General features: G+C 37.4%; 1 long non-coding RNA gene across 1 annotated transcript; it reads right to left on the reverse strand.

The window, feature by feature from the left end:
- Positions 1-147: 147 nt before the first annotated feature.
- On the reverse strand, positions 148-18,104 carry LOC128097773 (uncharacterized). The gene is made up of 2 exons (XR_008213984.1): positions 18,030-18,104; positions 148-262 (listed from the first exon to the last, which is right to left on the reverse strand). It is a non-coding gene; the product is annotated as an uncharacterized LOC128097773 (long non-coding RNA).
- Positions 18,105-19,682: the final 1,578 nt, after the last annotated feature.

Genomic DNA, 19,682 nt, shown 5'->3' on the forward strand with positions numbered 1-19,682 from the left:
AAGCTGGGCAGAGTAGGAAACATACTTTGTTAGAAGGAACACACACACACATTTGTAAGTGCAAACCTTCACACACAGACCACATACTATATTGCCTTTCTTTTATAACAAAATACTATGAACTAGGTAGCTCATTTATACCAGAAACTTACCTGTTATTCTCCAATCTGAGACCTTCTAGATCACAGTGTCTGATGATACTGTGTCTGGCAGAACATCAGAGCAGAGACATGTGATGAAACAAAATCAGTCACCTTGTGACCTGAAGGAGAAAGACAGAAATAGGAAGGTCATGCATCCTCTGTGCTCTGTGAGGTCATGTTAAATGAAGACTCCCCACTGCTTCCTATTTCTTACAAGTTCTTCAATCCTAATAGATCCACGATGGTACCTGGGACAGAGGGATCTTTGGGAGACATTTAAAACCATATTATAGGGGTGCTTTCCCCCATTCAGGAAATGTTGTCCTCAGGACAAAATAGCCTCATAAAGGCAATGTCTCTGACTTAGATCACACTAAATTTTACATAGGAGGGTGTGAACATTCCAAGGACTGCACATAACTGTGTTTGTGTGCATCAAGTGTGTATTAGTGGTAAATGTTTAGCCAAATAATAGTGTTGAGCTTTTAACAATTACTGCCATAGGAGACTTTAAATCCTTTGGGATTGATAAAGGGATCGCCCAAGGCCATGAAATGCAGAAAAAAAGAATCCACCTTACATTGTCCAGGATCCTGTTACAACACTTAATGGCTCTGAAATTTCAGTCTCTGTAAATGACCTGTGCCACAACTCCAATACATTGACAAAAGCCTCTTTTTTCATTGCTTACTTCCCTCATAACCTCAGGTATCCTTCCACAACCCTTGGCTGCACTGTGCAGCCACTGGATTCACGTACGAGGCACTTTGCAAACTAAGAAGAACCATTGCCATTCTGGGAAATAAACAAAACTGAGACTCTAGCAGACATTCTGCTTTGTTGGGCCTATCAGAATTCAATCTCCAGCTCTAATGGTTTATTTGCTAATCCTACTTGCCTGAATTCTTGCAGAGGTCTTTAATCTGTAATGATATTTATATCGATGCCTGCAAGCTAGTGCTATACTTAATGGTGTGTTGTCATTTCCATTACAAACTCCCGATTGCAGGAGTAGCAGGAGAAGCAAGAACCTGTGACTTTCATAGCTGAGGGCACATTTCAATGCTCTTCTAAATGACAGTGTTAGCCAGGCCACTCTCAGCAGCCAGCATTTTTAGGCAATTTAAGAAACAGCATTAAACAGGGATAAAGAAATCAAAACTCTATGCGCTATCCTTTCAAATATATGTAGGTAAAATTTGTTCCTTGTTTTAGATTTATATGTATTTAGCATGAATTTAAACATAAAAAATGTTTTTACAAAGAGAGTTTTATGTTATAAATAGACTGTTTTCTTCAGTAACTGCCTCAATTAAATAAAAACTAAATATATCAACATGAAGAAATTTTCAGGTTGATGTTTTTCTAGATTTAAAAAAAAAAAATCTTTACACAGTAACTAGAGAGCCATGAAGGAGAACTATTGTGAGCATGTGGTTTATGAAAAACAATTTTGTAATATAAACACTGCAAGGAACTGATAATTACTAGAGTAATTTTGGAAAGTATAAATATGACCACTACCCTCTTTTCACTGGATAAACTGTACAGTTGAATTTTCATTGCCTTGCTTAATGGCATGGAATATGGAACTGGCAATTCTAGTCTCTTCTTGAATAAGCCGTTAGTTTCTACAGTGTGATGGAGAATGTCTCCTCTGCATTAGTAAGGCTGATATATTTTCAGTGAATGAACAACGTGCAAAACTCAAAAAATAGAAGTTTAATTTTTTTGTGTTTCTACATGAAGAATTCTTGCTTTGCAAATTCCTTCAGAAGAAGGCATCAGTGGAGGGATGACAATGGTCAGTGGCCACCTCCCTCCTCACACAATGATGGACAACTGTCATAGGTCACCTCCCTCCTCACACAGTGATGGACAGCTGTCAGAGGCCACTTCCCTCTCACACAGTGATCACAGCTGTCAGAGGCCACTTCCCCCTCACACAGTGCAGGCTGAGGCTGGCTCGCTGGGGTTCTTGGATCACTTCCTCTTTATCTTCCCTCCTTGACTATCTAGGTTTCCATTAAGAATGTGTCTCAGAGAAGAACCATAAAAGAAAAAAAGGAACAGAGGTTATTGTTTCTGAAACAAGTCTCAAACCTGTCATAAGCAAAGCGTTTTGAATTAGTTTCTTTTTTTCCCCTCTCTAAGTCACCTAGAGACAAACGTGTTCGGCCATTTTTCTGCTTCATGAACTTTATTGTAAACCATCCTGTGTGTAAAGAGAATGTAACCACTGGCCGCCGTCTATGAATCCGTCAGAATTTAAATTCTTGTCTTGTGATCTCATCCAGCAACGCTCCAAGGCGTATTGAGTTGCATAGTGCTGTTGGTCATCACTGTAAAACACTTTACAGTGTGCTGCTTGTGGTCTTGTGCTCTGGTTTCTGGGAGAGTTTCCACTCCTTGCTCTGATGTCTGGATGTAGGCTGGAATGTTTTACCATTCTGATGGAAACTGTTATTCTCTATTTCAGTTTAATTTAATTTATTTTAACTTCATTTGATTTTTATTTTATTTTGCTTTTATTCTACTGGCAAGTGACAGAAATTCTTTACAGGAAGATTCTACAGTTCTGACAGAGAAACTGATGTGTTAAATGCTGAGCCTCATTCTGGGATGTGTGACTTGAGTTAGTACTTTTCATAAATGGTTTTGATGACTGCTCTTCAAATTCTGAGCATCTATGTGGTGTGTTTGGACTTTATTGTCAGGCTGATAGCTTGCTAGGGTATAGACAATTTTTGATTATTTACATATTAAAATAAAGTTCTCAATAAACCCTTTGTTACACCTTTTGAAGAAACTAAGTAATTATTTACTTGGAAACCTCAAATAAGATTTGTGTGCTGTTCAGAAGTCAATACATATCCTTTACAACTCTCTTGTGACTCCATCAAAGAAATAATGATTTAGATGTAGTAATTACATAAATATAAGGAAGTCTGATATCTAATATAATACCTGCAATACATTGGTAAATGCAAATGAAATGAAATCTTTTGTATACATTAAATTTACAATCATACACACTTTCACTGCATGTACATTTTTTTTTAAGTGTAATGATGTGTAAGAGCAATGAGAGGTTTCTGTATTCTGACATTGTTCTGGATGGATAGTATTGTGGTAAAGCTTCCTACAGTTCTATAAATAATGAACATGAAGTCAGAATTACAGTCTGGACCATAATTAAATCATCTTCTAGGAGCTATGACGTAGGTATTCACATTCTGATCTCACTGAGACACATTTGGTATTTCAAAAAGCAGTAAAAAGAGGAACCTATTTATCAGGACATTTTGACACAAAATTATAGTTATTATGACAACAGAAGGCATAAAAATTCAAATAAAAATCCATATATTTGATAATCAGAACATGTAGTATAACTTTTCCCTCCATAGACATGATCATTGCTTTCTTAATGCAGAACATCTGTGATGACCTCTAAGAGATTCTCGTGAGATCAAGCCAATTAATATTCTGTCATGGAATGGAGAAGAAAGTCATTAATTTTTGTTTGTTTGTTTTTTTGTTTTTGAGACAGGGTTTCTCTGTATAACATCCCTCGCTGTCCTGGGATTTGCTTTGTAGACCAGGATGGCCTCCGACTGCCAGAGACCCACCTGCCTCTGACTCCTGAGTGCTGAGATTAAAGGCATGCACCATGATGCCTGGTGAGTCATGGATTTTATGTAGCCTCTCTTCTCTCTAGGGTTATATATTAAGTAAACAATTAACTGTAGTGGGAAACTTCAATATTTGGCTACTTGGAGTTGCCTAGGGCCCCTTCTACGAATAAAGCACAAAGCTCCCTTTGAGTCACATATGGTCTTATTAGTAAACCTCATAAATTTATTATTTCCCTAAGTTTAACTTAGATTGAAACCTTTCTTTGGTCGATTGCTGCCTATCAGGTGCACTTTGCACTCAAACCTGAATAGTTTTATATGCTGTGTTTCCAGTTGCCTTAACTCAGGTGAGTGTATAGTGGTTTCACATCTTCTTTTGCTCTGCATGCTTGTAGTCTTTCTCAATTAGGAAAAGAGATTCAAACATGGCATGAGTAGAATTCATGGCAGAGTTTTCATTTATTTATTTATTTATTTATTTATTTATTTATTTATTTTCTAGCTTATTTCTAATAAATTATTTGAGACCTAGAGTAAGTGGCCACCATGTGGACTAAGGTCTCCCATGTATTAACAAGTGAGGAATAGAGTGGAAGAGCAGAAACTAAGTCTGATCAGACTGTGAATACCTATGTCATAGTTCTTAGAAGTTAAAGGGACTTCTAGAAGCCAATTTCTCTTGCCAGTCATTTGAGAAGGCAGGTCCCATGGAGCAATCAATTTTTGTAATTTAAGGTTCAGTTGCCTTGGTCCACAAGTCTCCTTCACAACTGAGACACAGGAAAATGAACACAAGTGTGCTCCTTCCGTGTGAGATCACCTGAAGGGAAATAACCTCTTGTATATGAAATAGCCACACTTCCACTATCTAGCAATTGGATTTTGCACAGGCCATTTTGGTTCCTGAGAGGAATGGTGGTGGCAATGGGAAGTATCAGAACCATAGATTCTTCTTTCAGTGGTTGCCACAACTCTCAAGAAACATGGATGTCAGGTGGGAGAAAAGTATTGAGAAGTAACAGGGTTTGCTATTTAATTTACAGGTTTCTCTGCTTCTATAGCAGAAGATCCTGTTTCCTGAGTAAATTCACGGGAAGGAAGAACTGTTAGAGAAAGACAGCCATCATGAGTCAGAAAGAGACCTTTTAAGAACACCTGTAGGTAGGCACTTGACCTGGATTGATGAGAGAAGACAACTTAGTTTGATTTCCTTCATTTTCCTCCTACCTAGGAGTTAGTTCTGTTTAAATAAGTAGTTCCCTTACAAGATTGCAAGGTCTCTCTCACAATAAAACTTTAATAATAACTTCAAAAGTATCTTTTATCTGTTCATGGAAGTTTGCTTTATGACTTAATAATGTTTCCAGAGAACAATATATGTTTGCTTAGATTTAATTTAAGCTGAAGGAGTCGATAAAAGGGATACTGACAAACCTATAGGGTAGCATTAAGAAAATGAGGTAGAATAATGCTGTTCAAGAAATGCAGATCTTTTAAGCACATTGACTGTTACTGGAGAAGTCAAACAAAAAAAAAGAAAGAAAAAACAAAAAAACTACCAGTCTAAGTAAGTCTGCAACTCTCTCACATTCAGATTGCTGGCATTTGGCTGGGTGCACAGAACTCACAGGCTCAGAAAAAGCTTTTAGTTATAGTAGAATTTCACTGCTGTGCAAAAGTATTATATACCTGGAAGCTTCTATAGTACAGAATCTGTTTCTGTAGTTCTGCAGTCTGGTGACCCAGGAACAGGGCACCACATGTCTTCTTTCTGCTGGGCAATTCTTTTATTCTCACTCCTACATTTAAATACAATGCATCTTTAAAAAATATCTTTTTAAAATGGACAAGAAATAATCACCTAAAATTCACAGCTCCACTGAAGAAGGAAGTAGCTGGCATAAGATCATGGAAGTTAATTATATCTTTATTATATTTCCTTACCGCTGTTGATCCCTTATTACTAGCACGTGGTAGGGAGATACAGAAAACTTTGTGGTGACCCTTCTGTAAAGGATCTGTAAGCACAATGAACACATTACATACCAAAGCTACCAAAGCCTGCTCCTCTTAATTCTATTACATTAGGAGATAGAATTTCAATGTATAGGATTCAGGGGCAAGCAGAAAATGTATGCAGTCCAGATCATAAATATATATTAAATAAAATTAATGTATTTGTTTTCTATGTAAAAAGCAAACTAATAGTTATCTTCTGTAGCTGGTTGACAATTGGCCATACTCTGCCAACGATTTCACGGAGGATCAAGGTAATGAGGACACTCGTTGTGTTTTTAATGGTCTTCAAGATATTTCCACAATCTATGCTTAAGTTTCAAAGAAAATTAAAATTTATATATAAGCAAGTAAGGAATCTAAAGCTTCAGCAGCTGTTCATAGTAAAACCTGTGAGTATATCTGAAAAAAAAAAACTGAAACTAGGAAATGGCTTTTCATTAGGAAATGGCAACCGGAGGCTCATCTGAAAACCAGAAAAAATCACAACTATTGTATTCACACTAAAATTTAAATACTCTTGCCATTAAAATAGGTGTATAAAAATCCATCTGAATTCTTTCAACTTATTTTATTAAACACTGTTGGGAGAGGTTATTATATCTTAGTACCTAAGAGTCAAGTCCAGTCAAGGTGTCAAACTCCCAAATTGTAAACAGCAATGTAGCAATGAAAAAGGTTGTAAATAATAGACAAGTGTGCATTACCTTAATTTCACCATGTAATTGGGCACAGGAAGTGTTCGTACATGGAAACAAACTCTAGCACTGTTCCATCTTTTGGCTGACTTAGACACTATGTACACAAGCACTAATGGGATAATTAAGTAGCATTCTCGAGCTGCTTACTAACTTCCTAAAGAGAGTGATTTTCTAAGTAAGTTTGACATAAAAACCAAACTGGTTCAATAAGAAATCACTCAACTGGATCTGTTTTTTTCTTTGTTTCCTTTTTTCCCCATTGACACCTATTAGAAGGTTATTTTGTTTCCTGATTAAGTGTTTGCTACCTATTGAACTAAAGATACATATTACTTTGTCTTATGTAAAGGGTTATGTGTTTATTCTTATAATTTTTAGGAAAAGATGAACAGTTTCATTTATCCTGCCAGTACACATTATGTAAAACAAAAAAAAAGTGTTTCCTTAAAGCTATGACCTACTTTTGTGAAAGTGCCTTTTATAGAATAAAAACCTGTCTCACAAATATTATGTTAGCTTTTGATGCTATAACACAATGCACAATGTCAACGAATTAGAGGGGAAATATTCATTTGGTCTCATAATTTCAAAAGTTTCAGTCCATGACCCATATGTCTGGTATTGTTAGCTGGCAAGGCATAAAACATATGGCACAGGTATTCTGTAGTAAAAAGCTGTTTGCTTAACAGCAGCCAGGAAGGAGTCAAAGCAGACCCAAGTTCAAGGAATACCTTCTAGGATAAGTACACGTTGACCTACTTCCTTTGACTATACCCTGTATCCAGAAGGTCATCATCTTTTAAATCCTATGATACTTTAGCATAGAGAGAGCTCATGATCCAACCACTCCCCAAAACCTGCCATTTAAAAACTAGTCCTTTAATATGTGAGAATTCAGGGGATAGCTCAGATTCTAGTCACAACTTACAGTTACATTTACAAGCTCATGTATACCATCAACTTTATCCAAAACATTTTCCTCTTTGGGCAAACATATAAACATTTGTTTTATTGGTTATTTTTTTATTAATGTGAGGAAATTCCAGATAAAATCAGCTTAATGGAGGAAGTGCTTATTTGGTTGTAAACTTGGTGATAGAGTCCCTTACAGCAGGGAAGAGGAGGCAGCTGGTCCCATTGCATCTGCAGTCAGGGAGAAGACTTAGATGCGTTCTAGAACTCTACTCCTCTTAACCTTTAATTCGGTCTGGGAACCAGCTCATTGGAGTTCTGCTGTCAACAGTTGGGGAGGGTCTTCACATCGCAATGCAATCTAGAAACTCCAGCATAGACATACCTAAAGTTACGTTTCCTAGGCCCATCTAGAGATTATCAATTTGACAATCAATATCAACAACCATAAAATTCATACCAGTAATCATAGTTGACAGCAAATTAGAGCTCTTTCATTCAGTTGAATGGCCAAAATGATTACAAAATATTTGGCTAAGTCACACACATAATGTAAAGGCAGGGAATCTGGAGAAAAGCTATTGATTATTTGTTTATAATTATTTAGGCCAATGTTTTTTTCAAATGGTATTCAACTTAGTGTGTTTTCATTTTCTAAAAGCTCCATTAGGTTTGGGATTTAATCCAAAGGAAAAAAATAGAAAAAAGGCTGGAATCAAGCATAAACCATCCTTGAGGTACAAATGGTTGGCATGTAGTAAAGAAGAATGGAGTGAAGACGAGATAAAGGGAGTGATTTCTTTTGTCTTTTGTTCATCTATGAGATAATATCACAGATTGGATAATTTCTAAATAGCCGAAAATTTGATTCTTATAGCTCTGAATGCTTGGGATTCCGAGATCCAGGAGTCACCAGCTAGCAAACACCTGTGTGTTACCTCACTTATAAAAAGGGGTGAAGAAAAATGAAAGGAGGAAAGACAAATGGGAGTGCATTCAGTGCAGGAATGCTGAGAACCAAACTTGCTCATGTGAAAAATGATTCTTGAAGTAGCAGTTCCTGTGATAGTGCAGTTAATCCCCATTGGGCTGAGCCTCCCCAGCCTAATCACTTGAACTGTGATCTTATCTCTCAGTGCTCTTGACTGGGGGATTGGGTTTAGATCTAGCAATTCTGGAAAACATCTTTAAACCAAATAGACATATTTGCCTGTATTTGGATAAGTTACTTTTTGTCATTATATTAGGAATCAGCATTATAGAGAGTCACAGTGAAAAACAAAATGTGTCATAAGTTTTGTGGCATAAAATTGATAAAGACATAGGTGATCTTAAAGAGTAATATTTATCCTTTAAATAGAAGCACACTCATAACAAGGCACAGGAGTCAGCACTGGAGACAGCTGTAAAGGCAGTGTATATACTCACAGGTACAGGACCTGGGGACTAGAGATCTGTATTTATCGGAATCCTGGATCTGAAGATCCCAGACTCACAGTTACCCCCTACCTTCTCCATTTACCTGCATGGAGGATTAGTAAACAAATGAGGAAAATAATTGTAATGTATGTGGTAAATGTCATTTTTACTTTTTTATATATAAAGCTACTTTCTCTTGGAAAAGATTAACCTAGGAATTGAAAAATTGGAAATAAAATAAAATGCAACAAAATATAGTAAACTTCATTTCTGAATGCAAATAGAGTATAATCCATATATATATATATATATATATATATATATATATATATATATATATATATATATATATATACACATACTTTTTAAACAAAGTAAAATGTCTTTTGCGGGTCTATTAAGTCTAAAAGGCCACTGTAGTTGTGTCTGCAACATGCAATGATGTTCCCCTGTTTCCAGAATGCTTCAATATTGGGCATGGTGTCACATCTGGAATGGGGTACTTGCTTTGACAGATTTGACTAAGTGAAAATAAATTTAAGATGCCTTGTCCTTTTATCAGAATTCTGAGAACCTAGAGATGGTGGAAAAGAGTTAATCACAGTTGCAAAATTTCTAAGACCTAGACTCCCTTAGGAACAAGCTTCAGGGAACCCTGGTGGACTTTATTATGATTAGGTTGAGGTGGGTATCAGTGTCATGGCTCTGAAGAGAAAGGTATCCTGGCAGTCAGGAACCAAAGCCTACCCAAATTTCACACTGCACAACAAACCTCACATAAGAGATTTATTAGGAGGGAAGAATTTAAGCCCCTTGAGCCACAAGAATGGCTAGCCCTCCCCCCCCCCCCGAGGACCTCTAACTACCAGGTTCCATCCACAGAATACTCTAACTGCCCTAACTGCTGGACACTGGTCCCACTCTGCAGAGCTAAAAGCCCAAGCTCTGGACATGAAATTCCACCAATCTCCACCCTGAAAAGTTCCATCCCCTTCCCAAGAGGCTTTATATAATCCCTCTATCCTATTCAGTTTGCTTCTGTTTCTTAGTAGAGCAGAGGCAGCCACCCCTTTGTTTTTTTTTCCCCTCCCAATAAATCTTGTGTAAGGTTTGTTGGGCAGTGTGACTTTGTGGTATTCTTTGACTTACAGCTGCCAGGAATCCTTTCCATTTGAGCTGTAGTGTTTACTAAGAACCCAGGAGGATGGCTGTCTCTGCCTGGGTGAGAAGCACCAGAGAACTGAGCAGAAGACAAGGTTTATGTAGTGGTTCCTGGAAACAGAGCTTTCCAGGGTGGAGATTTACAGAGTGGGAATTGGTGGGTTTTCTAGTCCAGAGCTTGGGATTTTTACCCTGTAGGGTGGGAGCTGGGTCTGTCAGGGCAATTAGAGTGTTCTGTGGGTAGAACCTGGCAGGTGGAGAAAATCAGGGGAGGGATTTGGCCACGTGTGTGCCTCAGAGGAGGGACTTACAGTGGGAAGATGTACTCATTGTGGGCAGTATACTTCCCTGGAATGGGATGCTGATGTGCATAAAAATGAATAAGTGGTAGGAGCACAAACATTCATTTATCTGTGCTTTTTGACTGTGGATGCATCAGATTCCTCAATCTGTTGCTGTAAGGTCTCTAAACGTATAAATTATTACATTGAATTATAAGTCCAAAGAAATCCTTTGTCCTTGAAGTTGACTCCAATATGGTGATTTATCTTAGCAAAAGGGAAAAACAATGGAGAGGTATGTGGGCTTTAGTTAATTAATTAATTAATTTGTTTATTTTAGATCTTTGAGAAATCTGTATGTTTTGATCTTATTCACTCTGTTTCCCCCCACTCCTCCTAGATCCACACTTCTTTCTCCTACCAACCAACTTTACTGTTATTTTGTTTTTATTGTTTTTCACTTTTTTCCTCAATCTAGACCAATTTGTGCTGACCAAATATATTTATGTCTATGACCTTCCACCAGAGGATGATCAAGTTATCATGAGCTATTCTCTTAGGGAACACAAGCCCTTCTTATCTCAGTAGCTAACAATATCAAATAACTTCTGGCTAGAGGTAAAAACTAGCAGTTATTAAAAAGAAATGCTTAGTTTTCTATGAAAGCCACAGGGTCACATGAGCAGAAAAAATTTGGATATATGTGGGTATTCGTGAGTATGCAGTATTAGACATTGTAAAACATATTTGAGCAAACAAATTACAGAATAAGACATTGGTGGAAGTTTATGTGAGAAGAGTCTTTGATTTTTCTTTTGGTGGAATTTGGAATTGTTCTGGAAACATCAATAAGCCTATGAAATATGCAGAAGTTAAGGTTTTATATAAAACCTTAAAAATCACACTATATCCACAGTTAAGAAGCAATGCTCACCATACTTTCCCCTTTTTATATGGTCTATGATCCCATTCCAAGAAATGATGCCATCTACAATGGTCATGTCTTTAAACCTCAATTAAACTAATCAAACTATTCCCGATAGACATTCCCAAAGGCCTGTATTCTAAGTGACACGAGATCTTTTTTCCACATATATTTGGTATTTAATAATATACAAGAAAAATACTCATTACAGTAGAGCTACTTTATATAATAAGCTAGAAACACACAAACTCAGTGTAAATCCCAAATGAAATCCAGCTTACTACCTACTTGAGCTATAAGGATGATTTTTTTAAAAAAGGACTTTCAATTCAACTACATTTACTGTGATAATGATATAGTCTCTTGTAGCTAGAGTTTTCCTGCCTGGCCCACAGTCAGGACAAATCTCTGTCACCCACCAGTCCCACAGCCGCTCAGACCCAACCAAGTAAACACAGAGACTTATATTGCTTACAAACTGTATGGCCGTAGCAGGCTTCTTGCTAACTGTTCTTATATCTTAAATTAATCCATTTCTATAAATCTATACCTTGCCACATGGCTCATGGCTTACCGGCATCTTTTTTTTTTTTTTTTTTTTTTTGGTTTTTCGAGACAGGGTTTCTCTGTGTAGCTTTGCACCTTTCCTGGAACTCGCTTTGGAGACCAGGCTGGCCTCGAACTCACAGAGATCCGCCTGGCTCTGCCTCCCGAGTGCTGGGATTAAAGGTGTGCGCCACCACCGCCCGGCCTTACCAGCATCTTTACATGCTGCTTGTCATGGCGGAAGCTGGCAGTGTCTCTCCCCTCCTTCCTGTTCTCTCAATTCTCCTCTCTGTTAGTCCCGCCTATACTTCCTGCCTGGCCACTGGCCAATCAGTGTTTTATTTATTGACCAATCAGAGCACATACAGACCATCCCACAGCAGTCTCTCCCATTGTAATTTGTACACAAGCTCAAATTGTGGAGTTTTGGGTTTTATTTTTTAAAATATATAACCTTAACCCTCAGATTAACTAGAGATTTATTGAGGCTCGAGGTGGCAATATGCTCGTTGTGACAGAGTGCTCTGATATCTCTTCCACTTTAGACTCCTCTACTGGGTTAATGCCTGTTTTCTTTGTGCTTTCCATGTGGCTTTTTATACTGCAAAAATGGAACATGCTACCTGAAGAGCAATCCACACTGGTATGTCCAAACGTTTCTTGACTTAAAAGTTCTTCAGTACATTGTTCCAGAACCCCCTTCTCTTCATCCATGTCCTGAAACTAGATATCCCAATAGGTGTGACACCAGAGAGGAAAAAATTATTTCTATCCATCAACACTGGGGAAAACTGGAACAGCTCCTTGATCAGATGCAGAAGAAACAGCCCAAGCTGTTAATGATGCTGAACTACTCAGAAAAGTGATGCTAGATCTTATCGTGTTGGAAAGTGAGTTTGACTATGTTCTGATTTTATCAAATTATAAGTGCATAAATTGGGCTATCCTTTCAAGTCAGGCCAAAATACCAATATACAGAAGTCATGAAATCCATCATATAAATACTTTCAGTATTGTTACTGTTTACCTTAAAATGTAACAGAAACAATTCACAGTTCAGAGCATTATTTCTAACTGCTCAATGAAAGCAGTGGAAAGAAATGTCTTACTACAAGTATATGATGCATCAGGATGAACAAATTAAAGATCAGCAAATAAAATCACAGAGAACAAATGTCTCATATTTAGAAGAAAATAAAAACTAAAATGTGTCATTTGATTGACGGACTCAGCACTGCATCATAGCCAGTCACAAACAGTGCTAGAAAAATGCATACCCACCTGTAGAAGAGTGGAATTAGACCATTATTTCTCAGTCAGCACATTTTAAAGTAGAACAAAGAGGATAATTCAAAACCTGAGATGCTGAACTAAATACTTCTAGATACTTGTAATACAAAATCTTCTGAATAGAACATTAGCAGCATAGTATATAGCTTCAAGAATAGCCAAACACCATTACATAGCATTTCAAAGTTCCACACAGCCAATGGTGGTACAAGCAAGGTAAATGGAGAGCAAGAGGTTTTTGTCAGCTCTATTTCAGACAAGGAGTCATTTCTAGAATATATAAAGAACTGAAAAACTCCCACATTTCCGTGTACATGGATAGGTAGTACTAATATATTAAAGGGGACAAACCTACTAAAATCAATCTACATGTTCAATGCAATCCCCATCAAAATGTTAACACAATTATATGCAGAAATTAGGACAATTTTCAGTTTCCTATGAAAACACAGAAAAATCCAAAATAGCAAAAACACTCCCAAATAACAGAAAAGAAATGCTGTAGGCATCAACAGCTCTGATTTAAGAGTGTTCCATAGAGCTATATTAATAACAAAAAGCATGGTGTTGAAACAAAAACCAGACTGCTAATCAATGGAATAGGATTGATGACTAGATGTTCCTCCAAAAAAAAAAAAAGGATAATGAAAATGTGGTACATTTACACATTTACTCAGACATTACAAAATTTAAATAATAAAATTTACAGGTAAATCCATGGAATCAGAAAAAAATCATCCTGAGTGAGATAACCCAGACACAGGAAGGCACATAGGGTATTATTCCCTTATATGTGGATAGTAGTTGTAAGTCAGTGATATCTAAGCTACAACCCATAGCCCCACAGAGGTTATAGAGCAGGGGAGGACAGATAGATTTCCCTAGGAAAGGGGACTAAAATAGACAGTTGTGGATGGATGGGATACGGTGGGCTGGAAAGTACAAAGTGGAGACAGGGAGGGAAGTCGGAGGGCAGGGAAAGGTTACAGGCGAAATGGCTAAAATAATGCTCCATTTGAGGGATAGCACGAAAACCTAATACAGTAGCAGCTTCCTAAAATATATACACTTAAAAGTCTAAAGGAAAACATCAAATAATGGGGGATATTGGACCCTAAGTGGACATCTCTTGTCACCAAATGAAACTACCGGCGTCAGGCGTGGAATACATTTGATTGAGATGTCTGCAAAAGGAGTCCCATAGGAACCTCCAAACAACACATGCTGTTGTCAAGACTCTCAGTTGTCTCCATAATGGCAAGGACCCACTGATGAAGACAACACCTACACAACTCACTGAACATGGAGAAGCCCAGCTGGTGCCCCCATAGAGCCCACACCAGTAAATGTTAGTTGCTGTGGGATGTTATGTATGGCAAATGTGTTGCTCTGGTTGGTTAGTAAAAAAAACACTGATTGGCCAGTAACCAGGAGGAAGTATAGGCGGGACAAGGAGGAGAAGAATTCTGGGAAGTTGAAAGCTGGGTCAGAGACACTGCCAGCCACCGCCATGACAAACAGCATGTGAAGATGCCGGTAAGCCACGAGCCACGTGGCAAGGTACAGATTTATAGAAATAGATTAACTTAAGATATAAGAGCAGTTAGCAAAAAGCCTGGTACGGCCATACAGTTTGTAAGCAATATAAGTCTCTGTGTTTACTTGGTTGGGTCTGAGTGGCTGTGGGACTGGCGGGTGAGAGAGATTTGTCCTGACTGTGGGCCAGGCAGGAAAACTCTAGCTACAGTTAGTGTCTTCCGTACAGGAAAGTACTCTGTAGTCTACCAAAAGAGAAAAGTCAGCACCAAGTGAGCCAAAACCCCTTTGATTTACAATGGTGACCTGTCTGCAAGTTAAGCTGATTAAATAGTGCTGTGAATATTGTGAGAGTAACCATCCAGATTTGATTTTGTGTAAGCCCCACTGCATGAAATGGAACCCATACCTGACACTGTATGCGTGGCCAAGAACCTGTGACTACATAGGCCAGGGACCTAAGGAGCAACCAAATATTATTGTTATACTAAAGGAACTTAGCAATATATCTCCTAATAACATTTTACTATACTCATGAATCAGTCTCTTGCTCAGCCACCATCAGAGAAGCTTCCTCCCTCAGGAGGCCACCATCAGAGAAGCTTCCTCCCTCAGGAGGCCACCATCAGAGAAGCTTCCTCCCTCAGGAGATGGGAACAAATACTGAGATCCATAGGCTGACAATATGCAGAGAGTGAGAGAACCTGGAACATTCAGACCTAAACAGAATGTCTCCATCATATCCCTCACCTCAGGGCTCAGAGGACCCTTTGGAAGAGGCAGCAGAAAGAGTATAAGGGTTGGAAGAGGACACCAAGGAAGCAAGGACTTCTAAACACAGTAGGACCAACACATGTATGAACTCACAGAGCTTGTAGCAACTTGCACAGGGCTGTACTAGATGGCATCCTAGAGCTGAAAACGGGGCACATACACCCTATATCTAAGTCAGAAACTAGTTCCAACTGATAACCATTTGCAAATGAAAATTTTTCTCCAAGTGAGTCTCACTAGGGAAACAAACCACTCTTAGAGGTAGTCCCCAAGGGCCGGGCAGTGGTGGCGCACGCCTTTAATCCCAGCACTCGGGAGGCAGAGGCTGGCGGATCTCTGTGAGTTCGAGGCCAGCCTGGGCTACCAAGTGAGTTCCAGGAAAGAAGCAAAGCTACACAGAGAAACCCTGTCTCGAAAAACCCTTAACAGCAGGAAAAAACAGTTACGAAGTAGCAACAAAAACTATTTACAGTTGGGGATCTCCACAACATGCGGAACTACATTAGAGGGTCACAGTGTTAGGAAGGCTGAGAACCAGAAGGCTGAGAACCAATGTCCTAGATGCTTGTTTTCTTTCTTTTCTTTCTTTCTTTCTTTCTTTCTTTCTTTCTTTCTTTCTTTCTTTCTTTCTTTCTTTCTTTCTTTCTTTCTTTCTTTCCTTCTTTCTTTCTTTCTTTCTTTCTTTCTCTTTCTTTCTCTTTCTTTCTTTCTTTCTTTCTTTCTTTCTTTCATTTTTTGAGACAGTGTTTCTCTGTGTAACAGCCTTGGCTGTCCTAGAACTCACATTACAAAGAAAAGGCAGGGCCTTTATGTTTTCTAATGGGAGCCAGATAGGGTGTGACTCAGGATGGCAAAGGAGGTAGGGAGGAACTGGGAAGAGTTGAGAAGGGGAAACAGAAATCAGAATGTATTGTATGAAAAAAATATATTTTCAATAAAAGAAAACCAATTGAATAACAAATAGCATTAAAACTCTCCCTAGGAAATACTTTGATTAAAGTAACAGTTTTCACTGGAAGATTATTGATGCATATTAAATTTCAGGCTTTGGGAGTGTCTTATGCAATTTAATCACTTTTTGTGTATTCACTGGCTGAATGGTCCACAGAAATAAAAACAGAAATGATAACCTTAATTATACCTAACACATCTGGCACTACTAAATAAACCCAAGGTTTGCTTCCCTTATGCTTTCTCTCCATAGTTCCTTTGGCTTAAATTAAGAAAAAAAAAAGTACAAAAAAACTATATACTAATATAAAATAAAAGACAAAGAAAAAGATACAAAAAAGAGACTATCAATGTGTAAATGGTGTGGTTTGAGGGAATGTCCTGGGAGGGAATGTCAGAAAGAAAGGGTGGGAGATAATAATACAATTCTATTTCAATTTAAAACATATTTTAAAATGAAAAGAAATCCCAAATTGTCAATAAAATTACAGGCCAATGACTTGAACAACACTTCTCAAAAGAAGAAAAAAATAGCCTATGAATATTTTTTTAAAGTGCTCAGTATTCTGAATTACTAGGGAAACGCAAATTAAAATAGTTGGCAATTTCATCTCACACTAGTCCAAAGGATCTATTTTCCAGAAAACAATTGACAATGAACCCTGACAATTCAGTGAGAGAGGAACACTTTTGTACTGTATGGGGGTAAACAGACTGGCATAGCCTCTGTGAAAATCAATAAAAAGTTTTCTCAAAAAGCTAAAACAAAACTTAATATTATATAGTTATGTCACTCCTGGATATACATCCAAATAACTCTTTCATCTACGACAGAAATACTTGAATATACAGAAATTGAATCAGACTAGCCTTTAGCTGGAAAATGAAACTGTGGTGCATGGAAATAAATGGAATTTTATTGAACCACAAAGAAAAATGAAATTATGCATTTTGCATGAAAATGGATACAACTGAAATGTATATTAAGTGAAGCAACAGTCTCAGAAACACAAATATTGTTTTTTCTCTAATATCTTAATCATAGATTCTAATATTCTATTCTTATATTGCATACATACATATCATTATACTCTTCTATAAGTATATTTTATTGGAGTGACTCAGGTATGGCCTGAGGAGAGGAAGTAGCTTTTACAGGAATGAAGTTGGGAGGGCCCTAGACACATGACAGCAAAGTGGAAATGGTAACACTGGAGTTGAAAGGCGCAATGTGGAAGACAGAACAGGGAGAGGCAGAAGCCAGGATCAAACAAGAGGAGGTGTTGAAATGTGATAAGAAAAACTGTTCCTTTACATGCTAATTTAAAAAAAAAATCACAAAATACAAATACAAATGTGTTTTTTTTCTATTTCCTAATCAACATGCTTAGGAATTTCTGTGTTTCACTCATTTTCATTTAAAAAAAAATTAGGCTCTTAGTGTGGAACTTTATTATAAACACAGGTATGCACACATACAGGTATTAAATTTAGGACCAAAGCCTTGTGAAAAAAGCCATAACTGATTTTCTTTGCTATCTTCAAAGACAAGTAAAGATAGAAATAATATCAACAACAACAACAAAAAAAAAACAAGCCGCTAAAATATTCTATGTACCCATGATAAAGAAATTTCACAACAACACTATTGTCATCCAAAATCAAGTATGCCTCTTGAGAATCCAGGTGCAGGTGGTTTGTCAGGGATCCTTAGAAATGCAAGACAATATCCATACCTTGATAAGGACCTCTTCGAGTGTAGTTTTCAATCTTTTCCTCACTATTTCTGAGAATGTGCAGCTGCAGCTGGCAACAACAATAGTTCAGCCGACTGGTGCCCATTTCTGGATTTAGAATCAACAAAGAAACAATCGTGCAGACTCACAATGGAGTGCATGCAATAGCTGTATATTTACAAATTAATAGGAAGCTATTCATTGCAAACACCTAGAGATGGTCATGAACGTTGAACAAGTCATCATTAGTTTTGAAAAAAAAAAACAAACTGGTTTAAGCTGTAAGATTTTGATGATTTGACTATTTATGACAGACTTTTATTGTTTTTTCATTCATAAGTATTTTAGCATAATATATTTTTAAATGGAGTTCTTATTCATATGAATACACACACACACACACACACATATATATATATATATATATATATATATATATATATACACACACACACTTTTAATAATGGTCACTAAAAAATAAACTCTTGGAAAAGAGAAAGGGTTTTTTTTTTTTTCTGTGAAACCACTAGTAATTCATAATGAGTTTGAGAGTTACAGGATTTCATACATTTATTTGACATTGTGGTAAGAATGTTGTATACAAAGACAGTAAGAATTCATCAAATAACACATTTATGTTCAATAATCTTTAGTAAAAGCCTGTCCTTTGAGTCATTGTTATTCATTACCTCTTACAATAAGAAGCTTCTCTGATAAAAGCTGAGAGGTGCAATAATCCATGAATACAGTTCATTAGGAGGCAAGTTACTACTATATCCATTTGGCAGAATGGTTGTGGATCTTCCCCTAGGGCCTATGACCTGTCTGTCTTACAGAGGTTCTGCTTGATAATGGTATCAGAAATGGGTGCCATCTAGTGGAGTATTCCTTAAATGCAATCAGAAAATTATTGGTTACTCCTATACTATTCATGACAATATTGTACCAGTGGAAAGGCCTTACCAAACTGCTCTTTGTTGGAACTCTAGGAGTTCAGAGTTGGGTAAGATGACTTTATCTTTTCTCCTCTAGTATTATGTAGAGAATCCTCTAGTGCTGTGAAAGCTTTTTTGTAGCAGTGAAGCTTTCAAGGCAGTGCTGGCTTGGTATCTCAATTCTGTCTAAGTGGTGCCTTGAGTAATAGGGTTTTACTATCAAGGTCTGGAGGACAAACAAGGGTATTGGCAATAACCTATACATTTTGGTGTCTAGGGGAATTCACTTGACAACAACCACAAAAAAAGTAATGCACTCCTGGCCTGTCTAACAAGGGCACTGTTGCCCCATTTTAGGGTAACTCCTCATCCACTATTTTTAGGTGTATATGTGTGTGTGTGTGTGTGTGTGTGTGTGTGTGTGTGTGTGTGTGTGTGTGTGTGTGTGTGTTAAGAGATATCTAGAGTAGTAATGTTCGGTCTGTCTTTTTCACCTGGCCTTTGTTATTAGTTACTCCTCCCCAAATTCCATACTCTATCCTTATATCCTCCATCCCATTTAATCCTTCTTGTTTCATATTGACCTTTGTCCTTTTATACTACTGCACTTTTCTAATGACTAAGGATGGAGCTGAGAGAATAAATCTGTTGAGCAATTTTCAATGTTTCTAATAACTTTGTAGTACATCTTTGCCTGCTCTTTTCTGAAGGCAGACAG

This window comes from Peromyscus californicus, unplaced genomic scaffold (assembly GCF_007827085.1).
Source record: "Peromyscus californicus insignis strain IS unplaced genomic scaffold, ASM782708v3 Scaffold_5__1_contigs__length_169319896, whole genome shotgun sequence".
NCBI classification, from domain to species: domain Eukaryota; kingdom Metazoa; phylum Chordata; class Mammalia; order Rodentia; family Cricetidae; genus Peromyscus; species Peromyscus californicus.